General features: G+C 36.6%; 1 long non-coding RNA gene across 2 annotated transcripts in view; it reads right to left on the bottom strand.

Moving 5' to 3' along the window:
• Positions 1 to 5,614: 5,614 nt before the first annotated feature.
• The window catches only part of LOC135969913 (uncharacterized), a 109,890-nt gene continuing 90,071 nt past the window's right edge, over positions 5,615 to 25,433 (bottom strand). For both annotated transcript variants that reach the window (XR_010585269.1, XR_012432795.1), the window contains exons 3-4: positions 14,555 to 14,643; positions 5,615 to 6,262 (exon numbers count right to left, since the gene is read on the bottom strand). This is a non-coding gene — a long non-coding RNA (uncharacterized lncRNA). The remainder of the gene's footprint in view (positions 6,263 to 14,554; positions 14,644 to 25,433) is intronic.

The raw sequence follows: 25,433 nt of genomic DNA, 5'->3' as shown, positions 1-25,433 counted from the left end.
ACTAAAGATGCAGAAAGCTACAAGATAATGTCACTTAAGCCATTGTTTCCAATAACAATTAAAAAGCTGTACAATTTATAAAATCATAATATTTTGTGAGGCTATCAGATAACTGAAGCCACTAGGCACCCAAATAAACAAATTCCAGAGTGACAAGCCCCTCTGAGGGTAAACAGGACACACAAATTGTTTCACCTTTAGCAGAGCATGGAGGAAAAAGTGACTACTATATGAGCAGGTAAGAAGAGAAAAGACAAACATAAAATTTTAAAGGGCTAACATGAAGGTTTAAAATCACTGTGATAAATTCACAGTTTAGAATAACACAAAAATGATTGGAGAATGGTAGGAAACTGGGAGAGTTCCCTAGCATGCTAAGTACACTATTGTAAGATTCTTATACTATATAGAAAGCAGAGCAACAAATAATTATTTTTAAAGCTGGTATAACTGCTAAGTCTTCTTAAAAAATAGAGCCATTGTGACTAGTGTGTGGTGGTATCTCACTGTGGTTTTGATTTGCATTTCTATAATGATTAGTGATGTTGAGCATTTTTTCATATACTTGTTGGTTGCATGTATGTCTTCCTTTGAAAAGTGTCTGTTCATGTCCTTTGCCCAATTTTCAATAGGATTATTTGTTTTTCGTTTAAGTTCCTTATAGATTCCAGATATTAGATATCTGTTGGATGCATAGTTTGCAAATATTTTCTCCTATTCTTAGGTTGTCTGTTTGCTCTGTTGGTAGTTTCTGTTGCTGTGCAGAAGCTCTTTAGTTTAACTAGGTCCCATTTGTCAATTTTTGGTTTTGTTGCAATTGCTTTTGAAATCTTTGCCAGTTCCTATGTCCAGAATGGTATTGCCTAGGTTATCTTCCAGGGTTTTTATTCTTTTAGGTTTTACATTTAAGTCTTTAATCCATCTTGATATGATTTTTGTATATGATGTAAGAAAGGGTCCCAATTTCAGTCTTCTGCATATGGCTAGCCAGTTATCTCAGCACCATTTATTGAATAGGAGTCCTTTCCCCATTGCTTGTTTTTGTCAACTTGGTCAAAGACAAGATGGTGGTAGGTGTGCAGCATTATTTCTGGGCTTTCTATTCTGTTCCATTGCTTTCTGTGTCTCTTTTCATATGAGTATCATGCTGTTTTGGCTACTGTAGCCTTATAATACAGTTTGAAATGGGGTAACGTGATGCTTCCTGCTTTGATCTTTTTGCATAGGATTGCTTTGGCTATTTGGGCTCTTTTTTGATTCCACATGAATGTTTAAATAGTTTTCTTCTAATTCTGTGAAGAATATCATTGGTAGTGTGACGGGAATAGCACTGAATCTGTAAATTGCTTTGAGCAATCAAAAAAATAACAGATGCTGGTGAAGTTGCAGAGAAAAGGGAATGCTTATACTCTGCTGGTGGGAATGTAATTTCATTCAGCCATTGTGGAAAGCAGTCTGGCAATTCCTCAATTAACTTGAAACAGAATTACCATTTGACTCAGAAATCCCATTATTGGGTATATGCCCAAAGGAATAAATATCATTCTACCACAAAGAAACAAATGCTTGCATGTATTTATTGCAGCACTATTCACAATAGCAAGGACATGGAATCAAACTAAGTGCCCATCAGTGGTAGAATGGATAAAGAAAATATGGCACATATACACCACAGAATACTATGCAGACATAAAAATGAATGAGATTATGTCCTTTGCAGCAACATGGATGGAGCTGGAGGCAATTATCATAAACAAACTAATGCAGAACCAGAAAACCAAATACCATATGTTCTCACTAATAAGTGGGAGCTAAACAATGAGAACACATAAAGAAGGGAATAACAGACACCAGAGCCTTCTTAAGGGTGAAGGGTGGAGGAGGGAGAAGATCAAAAACTACCTATCAGATACTATGCTTATTACCTGGGTGATTAAATAATCTGTACTCTAAACCCCCATGACACACAGCTTACCTATATATAACAAGTCTCCACATGTACTTCTGAACCCAAAATTAAAGTTAAAGAAAAACTCAGAAGCCAATACTAGAAATAAAATGGAATCATAAAAAAATACATTTATCCAAAAAAAAGTGAGACATGAACAATAAACAAAAAAAGAACATATAGGACAAACAGAAAACAACTATTTAAAATGTAGATTTAAGTCAAACTATATCCAAAGTTTACACTAAGTGTAAATGGCCTAAATATCCCAATTAAAATATAGTGATTATCATTTTGAATAAAAAACTGAATGCTGTCTATAAGAAACCCACTTTAGGTATATAAATACATAGGTTAACAGTAAAGGGATGATTTAAAAAATACTATTTGAACACTAGTAAAAGAAAAAAATGTGCTTACACTGATACAATACAAAACAGAATTCAGAACAAAGAATATTATCAGAAATGCAGAGGAAGCATTAAATAGTGGTAAATGAGACAATTTATCAAGAATATGTAACAATATTAAATGTGTATATATCTAACAATAGAGATTAAATTCATAAAGCAAAAACTGACAGAACTGAAGAAAGAAATAGACAAATACACAACTTTGTTGGAGACTTTAATACTTTTCTCAGTGACTGACAAAACAATTGGAGAGAAAATCAGTAAAGATACAGAAAACCTAAACATTATCAACCAACTTCACAGCTACATATTAAATCCCATCCAACAATGTCAGAATATACCTTCTTTTCATGTGTGCGTATGCATCAACATAGAACATAACTGGAGCCATAAAAATGTCAACATGAATGAATAAACAAAATGTGGTGTACACATACAATGAAATATTATTAGACCTTTAAAAAGGAAGGAAGCTGGGCCGGGCACAGTGGCTCATGCCTGTAATCCCAGCACTTTGGGAGGCCAAGGTGGGTGAATCATGAGGTCAGGAGATCCAGACCATCCTGCCCTACATGGTGAAACCTCTTCTCTACCAAAAATAGAAAAATTAACCAGCCATGGTGGCAGGTGCCTGTAGTCCCAGCTACTTGGAAGGCTGAGGCAGGAGAATCGCTTGAACCCAGGAGACAGAGGTTGCAGTGAGCCGAGATTATGCCACTGTACTCCAGCCTGGCAACAGAGCAAGACTCTGTCTCAAAAAAAAAAAAAAAAAGAAAGGAAGTTCTGACACATGCTATGGCATGTATGAACCTTGAGGACATACTGCTAAGTGAAATGAGCCAATCATAAAAGTACAAATATTGTGTGATTAGACTTACATGAGGTATCTAAAGTAGTCAAATCCTATTAGGATGGTAGTTGCCAATGGCTGCGAGAAGGGGTCAGTAAGGAGTTACTGTTTACGGGCAGAGTTTCAGTTCTGAAAGATAAGAAGAGTTCTGTGGATGAATGATGGTGATGGTAGCACAACAATGTAAATATATTGGAATGCCATTGAACTGTACATTTAAAGATGGTTAAAATGGTAAATTTGGTGTTACATGTATTTTACTATTTTTTTTAATGTGAAATATGAAAACATCCAAATTGTATTCTCTGGCCAAAACAGGATGACATTAGAAATCAGTAACAGAAAGCTATCTAGAAAACCAAAAAGTTTTGGAAATTACCCAACATAATTTTAAGTACTTCTATGTAGCAAAGAAAAATCACAAGGGAAATTAGAAAATACCTTAATTGACTGAAAATGAAAGCATAACGTATCAAAATCTGTGGAGCACAGCTAAGGCAGTGATTAGAGGGGGATTTATACTATCAATTGATTACATTAGAAAAGCAGAAAGTTCTCAAATCAATAATAGAAGCTTCTACCTTATGAAAATAGAAGAGGAAGAGCAAATTAAAATTAAACAAGTAAAAGTTGGAAAGTAATAAAAATAAGACTGGCAAGCAATACAATTAAAAATAGAAAAACAATAGAGAAAATTAATAAACACAAAAGCTAGTGTTCTTTTTACTAGTCTTAAAAGAATTTTTTTTTATTTTCAGCTTTTAAGTTCAGGGGTACTTGCGCAGGTTTGTTACATAGGTAAACATGTGCCATGGTGGTTTGCTGCACAAATCATCTCATCACCTAGGTATTAAGCCCAGCATCCACTAGCTAGTCTTCCTGATCCTCTTCCTCCTCCTACCCTCAACTCTCTTACAGTCCCCAGTGTGTGTTGTTCCCCTCTATGTGTCCATGTGTTCTCATCATTTATCTCCCACTTATAACTGAGAACACATGGTATTTGGTTTTCTGTTCCTGCATTAGTTTGCTAAAAATAATGGCCTCCAGCTCCATTCATGTCCCTGCAAAGGACATGATCTTGTTGTTTTTTATGGCTGTATAGTATTCTATGGTATACATGTATCACATTTTCTTTACCTAGTGTATCATTGATGGGCATTTAGGTTGATTCCATGTCTTTGCTACTGTGAGTAGTGCTTCAATAAACATACACATGCATCTGTCTTTGTAATAGAATGATTTATATTTTTTTGAGTATATACCCAGTAATGGAATTGCCAGGTTGAATGGTATTTCTGTTTTTAGGTGTTTGAGGAATTGCTACACTGTCTTCCACAATGGTTGGATTAATTTACACTCCCACCATCAGTGTATAAGTGTTCCCTTTTCTCCAAAACCTCACTAGCATCTATTATATTTTTTACTTTTTAACAACAGCCATTCTGATTGGTGTGAGATAGTATCTCTTTGTGGTTTTGATTTGCAATTCTCTAATGATCAGTGATATTGAGCCTTTTTTCATATGCTTGTTGGCTGCATGTGTATCTTATTTTTAAAGTGTCTGTGTCCTTTGCCCTTCTTAATGGGTTTTTTTCTTATACATTTGTTTAAGTTCCTTATAGATGCTGGATATTACACCCTTGTCAGATGCATAGTTTGCAAAAATTTTCTCCCATTTCATAGGTTTTCTGTGCACTCAGCTGAAAGTTTTCTTTGCTGTGCAGAAGCTCTTTAGTTTAATTAGATCTCATTTGTCAATTTTAGCTTTTGTTGCAATTGCTTTTAGCATCTTTGTCATGAATCTTTGCCCGTGCCTATGTGCTGAATGGTATTGCCTAGGCTTTCTTCTAGGGTTTTTATAGTTTGGAGTTTAAGTCTTTAATCCATCTTGAGTTTATTTTTGTATATGGTGTAAGGAAGAGGTCCAGTTTCAATTTTCTGCATATGGCCAGCTAGTTCTCCCAGCATCATTTATTAAATAAGAAATCCTTTTCGCATTACTTGTTTTTGTCAGGTTTGTTGAAGATCAGATGGTTGTAGATGTGCAGTCTTATTTCTAGGTTCTCAGCTCTGTTCCATTGGTCTATGTGTCTGTTTTTGTACCACTACCATTCTGTTTTAGTTACTGCAACTTTGTAGTATAGCTTGATGTCAGGTAGTATGAAGCCTCCAGCTTTGTTCTTTTTTGCTTAAGATTGACTTGGCTACTCAGGTTCTTTGGGGGTTTCATATTAATTTTAAAATAGTTTTTTTCTAATTCTGTGAAGAATGTCAATGATACTTTAATGGGAATAGCATTGAATCTATAAATTGCTTTGGGCAGTATGGCCATTTTCACAATATTGATTCTTCCTATCCATGAGCATGGAATGTTTTTTCATTTGTTGTGTGTCACCTCTGATTTCTTTGAGCAGTGATTTGTAATTCTCCTTGAAGAGGTCCTTCACTTCCCTTGTTAGCTCTATTCCTAAGTATTTTATTCTTTTTGTGGCAGTTGTGAATGAGAATTCATTCATAATTTGGCTCTCTGCTTGTCTGTTGTTGGTGTATAGGAATGCTAGCGATTTTTGCACATTGACTTTGTATCCCAAGAGTTTGCTAAAGTTGCTTATTAGCTTAAAAAGTGGTTGGTTATTTTTAAAGATTGACAAAATTGATCAACTTCTAGAATTGTTAATCAAAATGAAAACTACTAATATTTTATAGGAAGAGGGGGCATCACTGCATATTACATAGTTAAAGGCATATAAAGAAATGATCATCAACAATATAATCCCAATAATTTTGATAAATAAAATAGCAAAATTCCTTGAAAGATACAAACTACCAATCATCACTGAAGAAGGAACAGATAAACTGAATGTCCCAATGTTTATACAATAAATTTAACTTATAGTCTAAAAATCTTTCCATAAGGAAAACTCAGCCCATATGGCTTCACTGTTCAATTCTATTAAATATCAAATGCATAAATAATACCAATTTCCTTAAATCTTCCAGGAGACAGCAGAGGAAACACTTCTCAACTCATCTTATGAGGCTGATATTACCCTGATAAAGAAACCAGACAAAGATATTAGAGGAAAATAAAGTATTCATAGACACAGATGTAAAAATCCATACAAAAATATTAGCAAATAAAATTTAATATATTTTGAAGAGTGGGCCTGACCTCAGTAAGGCAATGATTATTCAACATTTAAAAATCAGTCCATTTAATTCTTTATGTCAGCAGTCTACAAAAGGGAAAACCATATGATCATCTCAATAGATGGCCCAGATAAGGTATTTAGCATAATTTAGTATCTATTTATGACATTCAGAAAACTAAAAGAGTGCTGACTTAGAAATAAATTTAGTGAAATATGAGTACAATATATATACTGGAAACTAGAAAATATTGATGAGAGAAATTAAAGAAAACCAAAACTAATAGTTATGTTCATGGATTGGAAAACTTACTATCATTAAACTGTCAGGAGCAAATTGATGTATAGATTCAACAGGATGTTTTTTAGAAATTAACAAGCTGGGAAAGGATTAGTTGTAATTTGGGGCAGGTAATTTTGGCATAACTGTGAGTACCTTTGGCACACTAATGCCATACAATTATGTTAGTATAATCAAAACCGCACTAAGATTTCCAATATATGTCCTAATAAAATTAAGAGAGAATGTTTTGACTATTGATATAGCATATTTGTTACCAGATCTAGGCATATATCTATCTACATAATTATTAAAAGTTTTAGAAGAATTAGTATTTATTGGAAATCTACCAAATGCCAAAAGATTTCTACCAGTAGCAACAATCTTATTGATGTCTCACTATGTATGAGAGACTACATTGGCTGCTTACTATGCTGCACTGAGTTTAAATCTCACAATAGCCCTATGTAGTAGAACTAATGCATTTTACAAGATGAACTGAGGGTTAGGGAAGCAAGGGCAAAGTTATCAAGTGGTAATCAGCAAATTGCGTCTACAACTAAAGGTCCAATTTTCCCACTATATCACATTGATTAATTAAGCCATTTGAAATTCTCAAATAATATTAATAATTTAATAACTTGCAAATGTATAGTAGTTTGTTCTTTAAAAACATCATACTATCCAAGAATAACAGTCCTTGGAATTACACAGTCTTGCAAATAGTAGTTTCTTATTCCTCTTCATCTAGCTCCAAACAGCCAATCAGTTTTCTCTTTACATTTTGAGGTCCCTGTATTAAATGGATCCTTCATCTCTCAATGCAGAAAACCCCAAGCTATGGTCTGAATGTGCCCCCCAAAACTTATGTGTTAGAAACTCAATGCACAGTGCAACAGTGTTGTGAGTTAGAATCTCATGGGAGATATTTAGGTCATGAAGTCCCCACTCTCATGAATGAATTTTCACTGCATAAAGGGCTTGCAGAAGTGAGTTCATATTCTTACACACTTACGCCCTGTGGGGCACAGGAAGAAGACCCTCATGAGATGCCAGCTCTTTGGTCTTAGACTTCTCAGCCTCCAGAACTATGAGAAATAAATTTTTGTTCTTTATAAATTACTCAGTCTTTGATTATTTTGTGACAGCCATGCAAAACAGACAGATGTTTCATCTTGCTATGAGGCACATCACTTCCCAAACATAAGTCTCAATTTATGTGTTCCCACTCAATCACAGAAAGCCATACTAGAAAAGATGCCATACTAGCCATATTAGAAAATATGCAATGCCTGTGTTTTTCCACCACCTCCAGACCCAAGTATAGGATCTTACCACTGCAGTATATTGAAAGTCATATCCAACACACATTCAAAAATCCTGCAGTAGATGAAACAAGAGGAATTTTCTTCCAAGGTTAATGTCAAGGTTGCCTAGATAAAACAGGGCCAAAGTTTTAAGTCCAGATATGGCCGGAACATCAGAGAGCAGAAAACAGATGGGTAACTTTACTCTCAGAAAGCTGGACAAAGCTCTTTGACAAAGAAGAAGGAGAAAGAAAATACATTATGAAATCTGGCCAGGATTGTTCTGACAGTGCACCCTGGATCAGCTCATCACCTCAGCTGCATTGGGCAAGAAGAAGAAAATGCACAAAATGTATGTATGTAATGTTCAATGTACAGTGTCCAATTTGCACACTAGCAAATACTGCCTAATCAGTGCCCTGAATTTTAGCAACTAAATTATCATTCCCAGTTTGGGGAAGGATTAAAGATGGAGGGTAAATGAGAGAAGGCTACATATATTTCACACTAAGACACCAACATTATATATTTAGTAAATCATTAATAAGGAGTAGCCAGCACCAAGTCTTTAGAAAGGGGTGTATTTTCTTCTCTGCCCTTCTTAATATCATTGTAATGACCTCCAGGTCTCCCAGTCTTATTTACAGAGATTTGACTTATTACAACCCTTCTTAATAGTCATTTTTGTTTAGATTTTTATCTCTTCCAGAACATGGTAAATTCTTTAACAGAGATGCAATGCTTTAACCCTTTTGTTCCCTATTGTCCCTTTTGTTCCCTATTGTTCCTTCCATATATTAAGAATTTCATCAATATTACTTATTAAAATTAATCTCCCTACTACACTTTTCAAACAAGTGGTCAAACTAAAAAGAGAGAACTCATGAGTTTTGTTTTGCTCCACACTCTGCCTCAGCTAACACATGATTAACTCTGAGATGGAAGGTAAATTTAAGCCAAGGTTTTCTCACATCTCAGTAGGGTACTTTATTATGACTTTATTTGTGCTTTCAAAGCTTTCACCAGAGAATAATGGTCAACCACAGATCTACTGGACTGGATGACAGAAATTCCATTTGGTATCATTTATTATTTCCAAACATTATTATACACCCTCATTAATTTTATCATTTCATCTGTGAGAGATGTAATCTTACAAAGTGACTTAGAGGAAAAAGCTGAAATATAATTGGCAGCCCTTCTGGTTTCCCTGTGGAAAGATCCTTCAGTTGAAAAGCTAAAATAACTCATCATCTTCATCAATTAGGTCATTCCTCACATCAGAAAGCATCAAAGAGCTGGTACTTTCCCCCCAACTGTGTACTTGGAGAGGCAGAAAGATCAGCCTTACAGCTTATTTTAAATGTTATAAATATTACATAATGTGAAAATGATTTTTCTTGTTGAGCAATTAATGCTTGCAGTGTTCTATAATACTAAAGGAGTTAGAGACAAACCAGTTATCAGGACTGAAGCAGAGAACTGTACAAGGCAACAGTTCGAGGTTTCTTTATTGTACTGTTCTGTGTTCTGTGAAGTAGTGTCACTTAACCTTTCTTATGTAGCAGCTCTTCTTACTCGTCTTTCTTGCCAAGACTTGGTTTTGACACCCACTTGAAAGAAACCCTACCGTCCTGATATATTAAGACTTGTTTGCATGTTTGTTGAGGAAATACTCGCTAAGTGAAGCAACAAGTTGGCATGGAGTTAAATGTCTTAGTAAATACTCTGAGCCATCCTGACTTCAAAATGCTTCTCAATTGAGTCATTCTCTGACCTACTAACCCAAGGCTTTTTGAATCTCTAAATGCTGATTCTCTGTCAGCTTTTATTATTACCTCTCAGCCACTTATGGCAGTTGCTAATCTAGAGTCTTTATAAATCTTAATGATATCTGCTCAGAAGCCTCTTTTCAGCTCTGCTACAAGAACATTTCAGTCACAGCTTATATCTCCTGCCAGAAGAACCTTAGCTTCCATGCAGCCCAGATCCCATCCTAAGCCAGAAGTGGTCTAACAGAACTGACCATGTTCTTGAGTATATCTCAGAATAACCAAACCCCTCCCGACCCAGGGTTCTAGGTCTCTGTAGAGTAAGCCCGTGCTAATCAAAGGGATTCAGAACAGTACATTTACTATTTAAAATGGGAAAATAACATGCAGGTGAGTATTAACATTTAATTCTTCTTTCTCCCTCTCAAGAATTATAGCTACATTATATTTTACTCCTTTTAATTAATATTAATAATTAGAAATCTTTGGCAATCTGTTTTCCCCAAGGTACCCCACATCCCATTACATAATTCACATATTCTTTGCTTGAAGATGCTTCCTTTTGCAGCAACTCTGAAAATGCTTCATTTAATTTTATTTTATAAAATTGGGTTATGGTTCTCATAGAGACATATAATTAAATCTCTTCTGCTGCTAAAAGGAGATTGTTTTTAATGTTACTAAATTTTTCTATGACAACATAAAAATAAAGTTTGGTTTGACACACAACTTTTGGTATAAATTATGCAGAAATGAATCAATACAAAAAGATCTGTGATCTGACTCTTTTTGCATTCAAGTAATCATTATTTTGCCAGAATTGATTAACTAAAAGCACTAAGAACTCATTTACCAAAGTAAGCTGTGAACTTCTTTTGAAATATAATTTGAATTCTCTAGTAAACTCACTTGTATTATCCATAATTCATATTTTCTGCCCAAAGATATGACCTTTCATTTAATGAGCATTCTTGACAAATAGCCTAATTAGTCTTTAAATACAAAATATTGTATTAGAATCAAAAGGTCTAATGTCTCTGAAGGGATCATAAGAACTTGAAGCTAGATAAATGAAAAATAGTACACTCCTGGTTTTTCAGGTGTCACTGTCATACCACCTACTTCATCTTAAATGTCATGTTCACATAGGTTAAATGTTAGAAGTCCATAAAGTTGTAAGGTAAAGGTCTTAGATACATAAATATTATCGCTTCTCGGCCTTTTGGCTAAGATCAAGTGATACATAAATATTATACATTAAGCAACTACTAAGGAAAAAAATCTTAATTTTTTAAATTCACTTCAGATAAAAAGGAACATTTCAAAAGAAAATCATGCCTACCCTTCTCTTTTATTGATATGGAAATAATAACTTATAAATCTTGTTTATATTCAATACATAAGACCAAAATGGATCTGGTAGAAAAAAAAAAATAGCATTCTTCTGATTGTCTGTCTCTTATATTACAAAGAGAGTCTTTCAGTTTGAAGATAATAATATGGTATCACTGCCTATGGAATGTTCACACCATACAGGGAAGGCACAGGTATGGGTTCTGCCCAAGGGGCTTACTATCTAGGAAATACAGACAAAGTCATTTACATATAACAAGAAAGCCAATGTTCAGTTAAATGTTAGAGTTACAGAAGAACAAGCTTTCAACCATCTCTTGATTTTTCTTCTTTTTTATTCCTCTTATACTTTCATTTTTTTCTTCCTATTCCTTCAGTTTCTTTGCACAGCGAATTTGTGCAAAAATGGTAAATGAAAAAAAAACCCTGCATTTTGAGGACAAAAGAGTAAAGAAAGGGGACAGTTTTAAGCACAAAGGGCTGCCAAGGGAACCAGCAAACACAATAGAGAATAGAGAAAAATCTAACTTGGACTCAAGAGATTTGGAAAGTATCAAGGTTGAGAGATATAAGCAATTCCTAAAACTGTTCTACATGTTCTCTAATACTAGAAACTGAAATAAATATTCAGTCTTATCTAGTTGTCTTCGAAGTCATTGGGATCCCAAAGAGGCAGCTGTTGACACTTGGCTTCACACCCATTTGCCTCTATTCCATTAGAGATACATTACCTAATCTAAAACGGATAGGAAAAATATCCTCAGGGTCAACTTTACATCCCATTTGGCTCTGAAATTAAAAAGATTGCAATATATGCGTTATGTTAGAACTACCATAAAAGCATATCTTGTATTGATTCCACTTTACTGTTTTGTTCATCAATTTCGTAATGGAAGAACTTTGAATGAATTAACTGAAGCAAATGTTGATCATCTTTTAATGACATAGAGAGCAACAGGAAAGCTAGAATAGTTAGAAAATATTGAGCTCTGCATACATTATCCTCTAACTTCTCACAACAAGTCTTTCAAGTAGGAATTATTATTAACCCCTTTTGCAAAAGAGAAAACAGAGTTTACTGAGGTTAAGGAACAGTCCAAGTTTACCCAATTAGGGAATGGCACATTAGGCTCTGGACCACTCATCTAATTCCAGAGCTAACACCATGATTCACTACACTATTTAATACCAATGGATGAGCTCATCCTAAAGATGAGTTAAAGATGATCAGGTAGACTGGGACGGTAAATTAGCATAGTCTTTTTACAAAGTGTGGCACATACAGCGCTGGCGGAGATGAATTTCTGGTGATATATAGATAGACTTTTTACTTAATATGAATTCATTTAAGATGTGTGAAGAAGAATATGACCAGCTTATTAAATCCCTTATTTCATGGATATTTTTGCTAAGAATGAAAATAAACTTTAAAAAGTAAACTGTTTACAATTTATCAAAGGAAAAAGTTACAGAAAAATAATCTATAGATGGGAAATGAAGAATGAGGGAAAAGGCACAAAAGTAATACACAAAATCTGGGAAACACAGAATTAAGGTAATCCATACTGAAAAAGTCATCAGTACAAAGTTGTAGGGACTTGAGTGACACATCAGGTAAGACAGTAAGTATAAAGAAGAGCAGATATTTACAACTAGAATACAAACAGAATGGATAGAAATGAGTTCTATGAAGGAAGCATGTTAAGAAGTTTAGAATTGAAAGCAAGAAACATCGAGAGTCATGGATAAATTTGCCATGGTCAGATATGCAGGTAAGAAAAAGTACTCTAGCTATAGTGAAGAGGATTGATTGCATGAGAGTGGTCCTGGAGACAAGGAGGCCAGTTAACAGTCTATTACAACTCACATCTTTAAAAAATGCTGCTACAAAGAAAAAAAAAAAGAAAAAAGAACCACACACATGAACACAGAAAATGACTACTGTTGGCAGAGATGAGAAATTGGGACTCTTGGTCAGGTGCAGTGGCTCACACCTGTAATCCTAGCATTTTGGGAGGCGGAGGCGGGCGGATCACCTGAGGTCATGAGTTCAAGACAAGCCTGGTCAACATGGTGAAACCCCATCTCTACTAAAAACACAAAAATTAGCCAGGTGTGGTGGCATGTGCCTGTAATCCCAGCTACCCGGGATGCTGAGGCAGGAGAATCACTGGAACCTGGGAGGCAGAGGCTGCAGTGAGCCGAGATGATACCACTGCACTCCAGCCTGCACATCAGAGTAAAACTGTCTCAAAAAAAGAAAGAAAGAAAGAAAGAAAGAAAGAAAGAAAGAAAGAAAGAAAGAAAGAAAGAAAGAAAGAAAAAGAAAGGAAGGAAGGAAGGAAGGAAGGAAGGAAGGAAGGAAGGAAGGAAGGAAGGAAGGAAGGAAGGAAGGAAGGAAGGAAGGAAGGAAAAAAGAGAAATCAGAACTCTTGCAAACTATTGGTGAGAATGTAAAATGGTGTGGCTGCTATGGAAAACAGTATGTCAGTTCCTCATAATATGACAAATAAAGTTACCATATGATCCAGCAATTCCACTTTGGGTATATATACCCAAAAGAACTGAAAGCAAGAACTTGAAGAGATATTTGTAAGTCATGCTCATAGCAGCATTCTTCTCAATAGCTGAAAGTTAGAAGTAACCCAAGTGTCTATTAATGAATAAATGAATAAACAAAATATGATGTATACATGCAATGAAATAGCACTCAGTCTTTAAAAAGGAAGGAAATTCTGGCACATGCAACAACATGAATGAACTTTGAAGACACTATGATAAATGAAACTAGTAAGTCACAAAGGACAAATGCTGTATTATTTCACTTATCTGAGGTACCTAGAGTAGTCAAATTCATAGAGATAGGAAGTAGAATAGAGGTTTCCAGGGGTTGGGAGGAGGAGGGAATGGGAAATTATTGTTTAGTAGGTACAGAGTTTCAGTTTTGCTGATGAGGAGTTCTGTGGATGTACGGTCATGGTGGTAACACAAGGATATGAATGTACTTAGTGCTACCAAACTATAGGCTTAAAAATGATTAAGATAATAAATGTTATGTTATATGTATTTTACCACAATTTTTTTGAGCTTTAAAATTTGAAAGAGAGACCATTGCAATAGCCTACACAAAGAAACATTGAATGCTTAGCCAAAATTTTAACCAAAATAAGAACTAGGAGTAGGAACTGATACCTGCTCACAGTGAAGCCTGGACACCCAACCAGGCACAGTGGCTGAACTGTTTGCCAGGCTGGGCCACTTCAGATGTTCTTAGCAGATGATTTTACTCATGAAGTCTATGCATTCATTTATATAACAAATAATTATTAAATACGGTGTGTTAGGCACTGTGTAAATCCTGGGAATAAAGCTGTGGACAAAACAGACACTATCCCTCTCAAATGGGAGTTTCCCAGAAGGGGATAGGAAAGAGGACTGATCTTTCTATAACTGACAGATTTGAGTCCTTCCGTTATTCTTACCTGATGAGTCCAGGTAGCACTCTCCATCCCCAGCCCATTTTCTTAGCCAATGTTTGCCAGACTTTGGGATTGCCGAGTTCTTATTTTGACTAGGAAAGAGTGTTTTAAGTAATTACCATCAATTAAGAAAAGAAAGAAAATTCTAACATACAAACAATAGTCTATAATCTTAAAGAACCATCCAATAAATATAATAAATTTAGTTGTAACTCACTACCTGCACCTTTTTTTTTCTTTTTTGCCATGAAACGATAAATATATCTTCGAGGATTCTTACTTTCCTTTGGACATTTTCTGGATCAGCATTTAGAAACCAGTGGGCTCTAGGTTACAGCCAAATCCTGAAAGGCTGGGCAAGGTTATGTCTCTCTCTGCCTTTTTCAGAGTCACTAACAGCTTTGTGGGCTCCCAGTGTGGCTCTCTTAAAACATTAATACCTATAAATAATAATATCTATAAAATACCCAAAGGCCTCTGGTGGAATTTTAACAGTCCTTCCAGCCATCAAATAATAAATTCAATTACAACTCATTGACAAAATTTTATTAAACTTTTACATACCAGGTAATAGGTTAAACACTAGAGATAAAAAGACATGATAGATGGACGCATCATCTACTGTCCAAACTGTAACACTTTAGAGTGAAAGGGTGGTCCGTTAATACTTATGCCAGGAAAAGTAACTCAAACAAATTAAGTTATATGGTCATCCTATTTAAGGAGCTCATAAGCTGATAAATAGTATGGTAAAACTACTATGAAAACTCAGAGGACGAGGCAATTAATTTAGGAGAATGGGGAGGCTGCAGGGTAGTCATCCTAAAGAAGTAAGAGTTTCAATGAATCTCAAAGAACTAGTAGGATTCTACCCTAGCAAGAGAATGAGAAATACACTTCAAGCAAAAGAAACAGCAGAGGCATCCATGAAACTGTCACATGTGCCTCTGTTGTTTCTTTTGCTCGAAGTGTATTTCTCATTCTCTTGCTAGGGTAGAATCCTACTAGTTCTTTGAGATTCAAACCATGGCACGTGTATACCTATGTAACAAACCTGCAGGTTCTGCATGTGTACCCCAAAACTTAAAGTATAATTTAAAAATAAATAAATGAATAAATAAATACAAGGACATACTTTGTTATCTTCCTCACTATCAAAGGGTTGAAGTCTAAAGACTTAACTTTTTAGTTTATAAACAGAAATAAAGACAGGAAATAGTCTTTAAAATAAAAAAGAAAAGAAACGAAACAGCAGAGGCCAGGTGTGGTGGCTCACGGATGTAATCCCAGCACTTTGGGAGACCACAGCAGGCAGATCACTTGAGATCAGGAGTTCAAGACCAGCCTGGGCATCATGGTGAAACCCTGTCTCTACTACAAATACAAAAAATTAGCTGGGCGTGGTGTGGGCGCCTGTAATCCCAGTGACTTGGGAAGCTGAGGGAGGAGAATCACTTGAACCTGGGAGGCAGAGGTTATAGTGAGCAGAGATTACGCCATTGCACTCCAGTCTGGGTGACAAGAGCAAGACTCCATCTCAAAAAGAAAAGAAAAGAAAGAAACAGCAGAAAGCTCATTAAAACATTGGTTGCAATTCTAATATTGCTCATTACAGTAGAAAACACCGGGGCCTATCATGGGGAGGGGGGAGGGGGGAGGGATTGCATTGGGAGTTATACCTGATGTAAATGACGAGTTGAGGGGTGCTGACGAGTTGATGGATGCAGCACACCAACATGGCACAAGTATACATATGTAACAAACCTGCACGTTATGCACATGTACCCTAGAACTTAAAGTATAATAATAATAAATAAATTTTAAAAAAAAGAAAATAGTAAGGATTTATAAGTACAGTATTTGTCATAGCTCTTACCCTTATAGAAGTTGTAATTTTAAAAAATATAAAAGCAACTTTTTAAAGACCAAGAAATGGATAAGGCTTTCCTCTTAACTGTAGAATACATACACAAGATTTAAATGTGAAAAAAAAACACTACCAGGACAAACAGAGAGAGAAGGAGAGATGGAAGAAGGAAGGGAGTCAGGAAGGGAAGGAGGGAGGGAGGCAACTCAGCAGCATCATCTAACAGGATTCTTAATTTCCAATAACTTTCAAAATGATAGTTTTCTGGATTCAACATAGATTTCAGGATGGAGATATAGAACTTTATTATTTTACAAATTTAAGATCCATATTTTCAGTAGCTCTTGTCTTGTGTGGGTCTGGAGTTACTAACAGAAGACAAAGCTGAGCTGGTTTTTTTCTTTAACATCATAATACGATGTGTCACTTTCTGGAGCTCAATATTTCGGTGCCTCCCAACTCATGCCAAAGGCTATATATTATATTTAAATAAAATTTACATATGACAACTTCTATTGCAATATCTTTCGACCTTCTCCCAATGCAATTTTCTTCCAGGTTTAGCAAGCTGGGAAGATTGCCATACTCGCCTTTATTTTCTATTTCTTTGTTAATTTTCAGCATCTTTTGATTTTTCAGCTAAACATCATGGGAATTGGGTCCTTATGTCCAGTATTACTAAATCAGTCATATATACATAGCTATATAAATTCTATATATTAAGTAAGACAGGGGTTTTTTTGTTTGTTTGTTTGTTTGAGACGGAGTTTCGCTCTTGTCGCCCAGGCTAGAGTGTAATGGCACGATCTTGGCTCACTGCAACCTCCATCTCCTGGGTTCAAGTGATTCTTCTGCCTCAGCCTCCCGAGTAGCTGGGATTATAGGCATGTGCCACCATGCCCAACTAATTTTGTATTTTTAGTAGAGACAGGGTTTCTCCATCTTGGTCAGGCTAGTCTCCAACTCCCGACCTCAGGTGATCTGCCCACCTTGGCCTCCCAAAGTGTTGGGATTACAGGGATAGGGTTTTAATGTGTGTGATTTTTTTTTTTTTTTTTTTTTTTTGGCCACCCACCTCAGAACCACCTGAGTGCTTATTAAAATGCAGATTCCCAGGCCTAGTCTCAAACCATTCAATTGTAAGCTTAGAAGATGGGTTCTGGAAATTTACATTTTAATAAATTCCATGGAAATTTTGCCACAAGACTCCTGCCATTTAAAAATGAGGTTTGAAATTACTCCCACATTCCATTTGAGCTACCTTAACAATGAAGTAAAAAGGCATAATTATCTCAAAAAGAACTAAGGAAATGCTTTCTTGGAGGAAGAAAATAAAAGATATGTTGGAAAACTAGTATATGGTATCGTCCAGGTTAATAACTCAACTACAGATAGCTCACCCACTGAAACGACTTTTAGAGATCATAAAATGTTATAATTGGAAGGGTCTGTAGAAGTCAATTAGTACAACCTTAACTTGACCTCCATATTAAAGCTGAGGAAATCAAAAGCCATGGAGTCTTATTATTATCTGTCACCTTATTTATTTTAAAATGGGATATTTTCCTTGCTTTTTAAAGAATCATACATATAATGACATTTTTTAAAATACATGCATTTTGCCAGAATAGCTAATCTCCTCATCCATCCAAGGAAGCATAAGTATACCAGGCCTCATTTATTTTGCTATGATTTAATCCAATTATCTAAGCCCCAAACATGAAAAAAAATAAATTTATGCAAATAACTGGTTCAGTCTAACAGTTACAAGTAGGTTATGATGTTCCAGTCATGCCATGCCCTCAGAAGGCAATAAAGACAATTTCAAACATCATGCTTTTGCCTACTGTCAGCCGTATGAAGGTTTGTGAATTTTAAACATATTTATATGCTTAATAAGCACAGATTCTTCTACCCACATTTCATATAACCACATGTACATTTTGCTCATTTCTCTGTTATGTTGTCAGAATCATCTAACACGGCTCAAATCACTGAATACCATAAAAAGTGACATTTATTTTCTACAAAAGATGGCCCATAGATATAAACATTTGACCAAAAGCTAAGTGGATTTGATTTAAATTGCCTACCATAAATCCACAAAATTCAATGCTGAGTAAGAGAACGAAAGCAGTTTTTTTTTTTTTAAGGCATATACCTAATGACATTTGTTCTCTCTGAATAAAATAGGGTTGTTAATCACACACTATTATAATCACTCCAGCAACTACTTCTGTCTCCTTGCTCTCAATGCAAGTTCACATTTCACTGAGAAATTAGAAGCAGTCCTAAGGGAATGCCCACAATCTCTGTCTACAGCATAAGCACGTCTGTGCTTACAAACCCTGCCTTCTTCCCACTAAATGCAGATGCACTATCCATCCTCCTCTCAGAGGCAAAGCTCTCCACTCTTGGGTGAATCTTAATCGTCTTGCCTTCTCAACAGAAATGTCTCCAATGACTATTTCCCCTCTATTTTCAATGCTTTTTCGTTTCTACTAGATTATTCCCATTAGCATTCAAAAATCTATGATGTTCTACCTCAAAGAAGAAGGAAGGAAGGAAGGAAGGAAGGAAGGAAGGAAGGAAGGAAGGAAGGAAGGAAGGAAGGAAGGAAGGAAGGAAGGAAGGAAGGACGGAAGGAGGCAAGGAAGGAAGGAAAGAAGGGAGGGAGGAAGGGAGGAGGGAAGGGAAGGGAAGGGAAGGGAAGAGAAGGGAAGGGAATGGAGGGGAGGGAGGGAAGGGAGGGAGGGAAAGAGTTCAGAACCTTTACTGCTTCTTATGTCATAAAAGACTTACCTTCTCAAGACTGATCTCCCTTAGGCTGGGCTCCTAGAAAAGAATTTGTACTACAGAGTTCCCATAGAACTTGGGGAGTTAGTGCTTATTATAATAATGAATAATGAATTCTGGTCAGTCAGAGGCTTGAACCACAGCCCTGTGAGCAGCCAAGGCAGGAATGAAAGGAATCAGACAGGAGTCCAAGTATCCCAGCCATCCTATCACAATGGGAGAGGAGCTGGTGCAGCTTGAAGGCTCCGCAGGCTGATGATAGAGTCCTTCTCCTAGAGTCTGACACTCAGGCCTGCTAGATCTCTGTGCACTGCTCTAAAATGCAATAAGGCAATGGGAGTTCACACTTCTGATACTGGTTCTGTGCCTGTAACTTTTCTCCCAATAAACATTGTCCTAACAGGCTGGGTGTGTGTGCTATCTGACTATTCATTCAACATGGCTGAAACAACAATACCATTCCTTTTTTATAGCAAAACTCTTCAAGAGTTATCTATAGTTGCTGTGTCTACTTTTTGTCTTCTTATTCTCCTTTGAACTCGCCCAGAAAGGCTTTTTCTCTGCCATTTTATCGAACAATTCACAAAATTGTCAATAATAACCCCCCATTGCCAACTCCATCCTCCTTTCATTAGACCTATAAAGAGTTTTTGCCTCTGTGCCCCTCCCTCCTTGAACAAGTACTTCATCCGGCCTCTGAACACCACTATCTTTTGCTTTTCCTTGTATCTCAGCGTCTCTTTCTTCTTCAGTCTTCATTGCTCTTTCCTCCAATCTCTAGGCCTCAGCTCTCAGAACTTCCCATCCAAACTTACTCCCTAAGTGATCTCTTCTAGTTCCTGACTTTCATGGCTCTAAATACCAGTTTTATGCTGATGACTCCCAAATGTTCAGGTCCAGCCATGACCTTTCCCTTGGAAGTAAACACTTATCTCTCCAGTGTCCAAACTTGACATGTCCCAAAGTGACCTGCCAAGTTCCCCTACCAAATCTTTACTTCCAGCATTGCCCATCTTAGTTGCTCAGGCCCAAAACCTTAGAATCATTTTGGCCACTAGCTTCATCTCATGCCCATCATGTATTCCATCAAAAAATTATGTCCCCTCTATCTCCAAAATATGATAAAAATCTAATCACTCGTCACACCCTCTATTGCTATCATCCTGATCCAAATCACTCTTGTGCATTGCCTAGATTTGAACTAGCCACCACAGTGTTTACTTCCATTTTGGCCCCATTCCAGTTATTCTGATAGCACCCAAACTAATCCTTTTTAAGGAAAGTAACATCAGGTCACTTTTTCTGCTTGTGGCCTTCAGCCTTCCCATCTCAATCAGAGCAAAAGCCAATGTCTTATGATGGCCTCCAAGGCCCTATGATGTCTGAATCCCCCAACATCCTTGCTGACATCAGCTACTCTCCCAATCACACAGGACTCCTTGCTATCTCTTAGGCACACTTTTGCCTCAGGACCGTGGCTTTTTCTTCTGCTATGAGCATTCTTTTGGCAAATATCAACATTTGCTTGTTTTTCACTTCCTTAGGTCCCCAAGAGAGACTTCTATATAAAATGGCTACTAACAATTCATGTACACTGGCAGTTTCCATCCTCCATCACCCTGATCCATTTTTTTCTCCATAATACTTATTGCCATTGAACATATTATACTTTTATTGTCTATTTTATCCACAATAATGCAAGGTATATTAAAGCAATGACTTCATCTGCTTTGCTCACTGCTGCACCCCCCAGGACTTAGGACAACACCAGCTGTATCGTAGGTGCTCATTATATATTTGTTGAATGAATAAATACATATATAAATGTTAAAATGATAAATTAAACCAGTGTTTTTAATATATTCAATCACAGTTTGACTAAAATCACATTGTTTAATATTCCAATGAAAAGCTTTTAATAGTTATGCAAAAGGTTGCTCTAAGATGGCTGATTAAACATTTCATTTCAAAAACTAAATTTCTATCTGTGGGTCACTATTTTCAAACAACCTTTCAGCCCTTTTGAAGGAGCCCTATATAGATTATTATTTATTCTTTTCATTATTTCATGACATTCTCAAAGATCAAGGAAAAAACACATGTTGAAGCAATTTCTCCGTTTCTTCTGATTAAAATCAATACTTTTCCTGCTCTTAACAGCAGTAAAAATCAACACAATAGTCACTATTAACTCAATAGAATGTCAAGTGATATCTTTGTGTATTGTTACCAGCAGGGATATCAACAGAAGACTACCAACAGCCTATAATCATTGCTGGCTTTATTATCTACAAAATGTCATGTGTGCATATGGCATTTCACAAAACATCACAGTGAAAATAAGGCTCCTGCCTCAAATAACTTAGAGTTTATTTAGACAAAGAACTAAAGAATAGGGAGGCAAAACTTAAGAGGAAGTTGTGCTGTTGTTGAGAAAAGAATATGATTGATCTAAGTGGTAAAGGCAGGATAATAAGTCCCATTCCTATTTCCACGGCTGTGTAGCTTGATTCTGTTATTTGAATTACAAACAGCAGCCATAATCCTGGTTGATTTTTTCAAAACACTGCTCCCTGTTGGTCATGGAGAAAACAGATCAGAACATATCCATCAGCAGATACACTGTTAGAAATGCCAAGCAATATAAAGGCGACATCCCACCAATAGTTGCTAGCGACATCTTATAATATTTTATTATTTAAAGAAAATTGACCCTTTCCCCCCAAAAAAACCATGGAAACTATATTGTATTTAGCCTAACAGTGAATTTCTAAGTCTATGTAACTTAAAACATCTAATGTAGAATGTTTATAATGAGGGTTGCAAACTAAAATGTTTATAAGGAAAACAATAAAAAAATGAAGCAGGTAGGATATGTGTGTATTGGAGAAGGCGGTGATGGAGCATGTGACAAACGTGCTCCATATTCTTCACCTAAAAAGGGCAGATATCTCTCAAGAAGAGCAGGTTGATATCATAAGGAAGTGCAGACGCAAGGCTGTCAAACCTTCCAGTTATCTGAAAGAAGCCAGAAATCCAAAATGTTTACGTGCAATTTCCTAAGGTTTAACTTGTTGCTCAATTAAAATAAAATAATCATTCATTCTCAGCAAATTAACACAGGAACAGAAAACCAAATGCCACATGTTCTCACTCATAAGTGGGAGTTCAGCAATGAGAACATATGGGCACAGGGAGGGGAACATCAGACACCAGGACCTGTTGGTGGGTGGGGGGCAAGGGGTGGGATAGCATTAGGAGAAATACCTAATGTAGATGACAGATTGATGGGTGCAGCCAACAACCATGGCATGTGTGTACCTATGTAACAAACTGGCACATTCTGCACATGTACCCCAGAACTTAAAGTATAATTTAAAAGAAAGAAAAATACTAGAATTGTGTATCAGGCACAATTATTGCAACTAAAATTAAATTCATAAAGATAGGAGGAAGGGGGGAAGCCCAAGATGGCCAAATAGGAACAGCTCCAGCCTCCAGTTCCCATCATGAGTGACACAGAAGAAAGGTGATTTCTGCATTTTCAACTGAGTTTTGAAGAGAGCACTGGTTCTCCCAGCATGGAGGTTGAGATCTGAGAACGGACAGACTGCATGCTCAAGTGGGTCCCTGACCCCTGAGTAGCCTAACTGGAAGACATCCCCAGGTGCAGACTGACACCTTACACCTCACACGGCTGGGTACACCTCTGAGATGAAGCTTCCAGAGCAAGAATCAGACATCAACACTTGCTGTTCAGCAATATTCTATCTTCTGCAGCCTCCGCTGCTGCTACCCAGGCAAACAGGGTCTGGAGTGGACCTCAAGAAAACTCCAACAGACCTGCAGCTGAGGGTCCTGACTGTTAGAAGGAAAACTAACAAACAGAAAGGACACCCACACCAAAACCCCATGAGTAGGTCACCATCATCAAAGACCTAAGGCACATAAAACCACAAAGATAGGGGAAAAGCAGTGCAGAAAAGCTGGAAATTCAAAAAATCAGAGAGCATCTCCCCCTCCAAAGGAACACAGCTCATCGCCAGTAATGGAACAAAGCTGGATGGAGAATGACTTGGACAAGCTGAGAGAAGAAGGCTTCAATCAAACTTCTCAGAGCTAAAGGAGGAACTACGTGCCCAGGGCAAAGAAACTAAAAACCTTGAAAAAAGAATGGAAGAATGGATAACTAGAATAACCAATGCAGAGAAGTCCATAAACGAACTGACAGAAATGAAAACCATGAAACAAAAGCTAAGTGACAAATGCACAAGCTTCAGTAACCAAATCGATCAACTGGAAGAAAGAGTATCAGTGATTGAAGATCAAATGAATGAAATGAAGGAAGAAGAGAAGTTTAGAGAAAAAAGAGTAAAAAGAAATGAACAAAGCCTCCAAGAAATATGGGATTATGTGAAAAGATCAAATCTACGTCTGATTGGTGTGCCTGAAAGTGACAGGGAGAATGGATCCAAGTTGGAAAACACTCTGCAGGATATTATCCAGGAGAACTTCCCCAACATAACAAGGCAGGCCAACATTCAAATTCAGGAGAGACAGAGAATGCCATAAGGACACTCCTTGAGAAGAGCAACTCCAAGACACATAATTGTCAGACTCACCAAAGTTAAAATGAAGGAAAAAATGTTAAGGGCAGCCAGAGAGAAAGGTTGGGTTACACACAAAGGGAAGCCCATCAGACTAACAGCAGATCTCTGGGCAGAAACTCTACATGTCAGATGAGAGTGGGGCCAATATTCAACATTCTTAAAGAAAAGAATTTTCAACCCAGAATTTCATATCCAGCCACACTATGTTTCATAAGTGAAGGAGAAATAAAATCCTTTACAGATAAGCAAATGCTTAGAGATTTTGTCACCACCAGGCCTGCCTTACAAGAGACCCTGAAGGAAGCACGAAACATGGAAAGGAACAACCGGTACCAGCCATTGCAAAAACATGCCAAAATGTAAAGACCATCGAGGCTAGGAAGAAACTGCATCAACTAACGAGCAAAATAACCAGTTAATATCATAATGGCAGGATCAAGTTCACACATAACAATATTAACCTTAAATGTAAATGGACTAAATGCTCCAATTAAAAGACACAGACTGGCAAACTGGATAAAGAGTCAAGACCCATCAGTCTGCTGTATTCAGGAGACCCATCTCACATGCAGAGACATACATAGGCTCAAAATAAAGGGATGGAGGAAGATTTACCAAGCAAATGGAAAACAAAAAAAAGCAGGGGTTGCAATCCTAGTCTCTGATAAAACAGACTTTAAACCATCAAAGATCAAAAGAGACAAAGAAGGCCATTACATAATGGTAAAGGGATCAATTCAACAGGAAGAGCTAACTATCCTAAATACATATGCACCCAATACAGGAGCACCCAGATTCAGAAAGCAAGTCCTTAGAGACTTATAAAGAGACTTAGACTCCCATACAATAATAATGGGAGACTTCAACACCCCACTGTCAACATTAGACAGATCAACGAGACAGAAAGTTAACAAGGATATTCAGGAATTGAACTCATCTCTGCAGCAAGCAGACCTAATAGACATCTATAGAACTCTCCACCCCAAATCAACAGAATATACATTCTTCTCAGCATCACATTGCACTTATTCCAAAATTGACCACATAATTGGAAGTAAAGCACTCCTCAGCAAATGTACAAGAACAGAAATTATAACAAACTGTCTCTCAGACCACAGTGCAATCAAACTAGAACTCAGGACTAAGAAATTCAATCAAAACCACTCAACTACATGGAAACTGAACAACCTGCTCCTGAATGACTACTGGGTACATAACGAAATGAAGGCAGAAATAAAGATGTTCTTTGAAACCAATGAGAACAAAGATACAACATACCAAGAATCTCTGGGACACATTTAAAGCAGTGTGTAGAGGGAAATTTATAACACTAAATGCCCACAAGAGAAAGCAGGAAAGATCTAAAATTGACACCTAACATCACAATTAAAAGAACTAGAGAAGCAAGAGCAAACACATTCAAAAGCTAGCAGAAGGCAAGAAATAACTAAGATCAGAGCAGAACTGAAGGAGATAGAGACACAAAAAGACCCTTCAAAAAATCAATGAATCCAGGAGCTGATTTTTTTAAAAGATCAACAAAATTGATAGACCCCTAGCAAGACTAATAAAGAAGAAAAGAGAGAAGAATCAAATAGATGCAATAAAA

This window comes from Macaca fascicularis, chromosome 3 (genome assembly GCF_037993035.2).
Source record: "Macaca fascicularis isolate 582-1 chromosome 3, T2T-MFA8v1.1".
Classification (NCBI taxonomy): domain Eukaryota; kingdom Metazoa; phylum Chordata; class Mammalia; order Primates; family Cercopithecidae; genus Macaca; species Macaca fascicularis.
The sequence above is the reverse complement of the archived record's forward strand: the minus strand, read 5'-3'. Positions and strand labels throughout refer to the sequence as shown.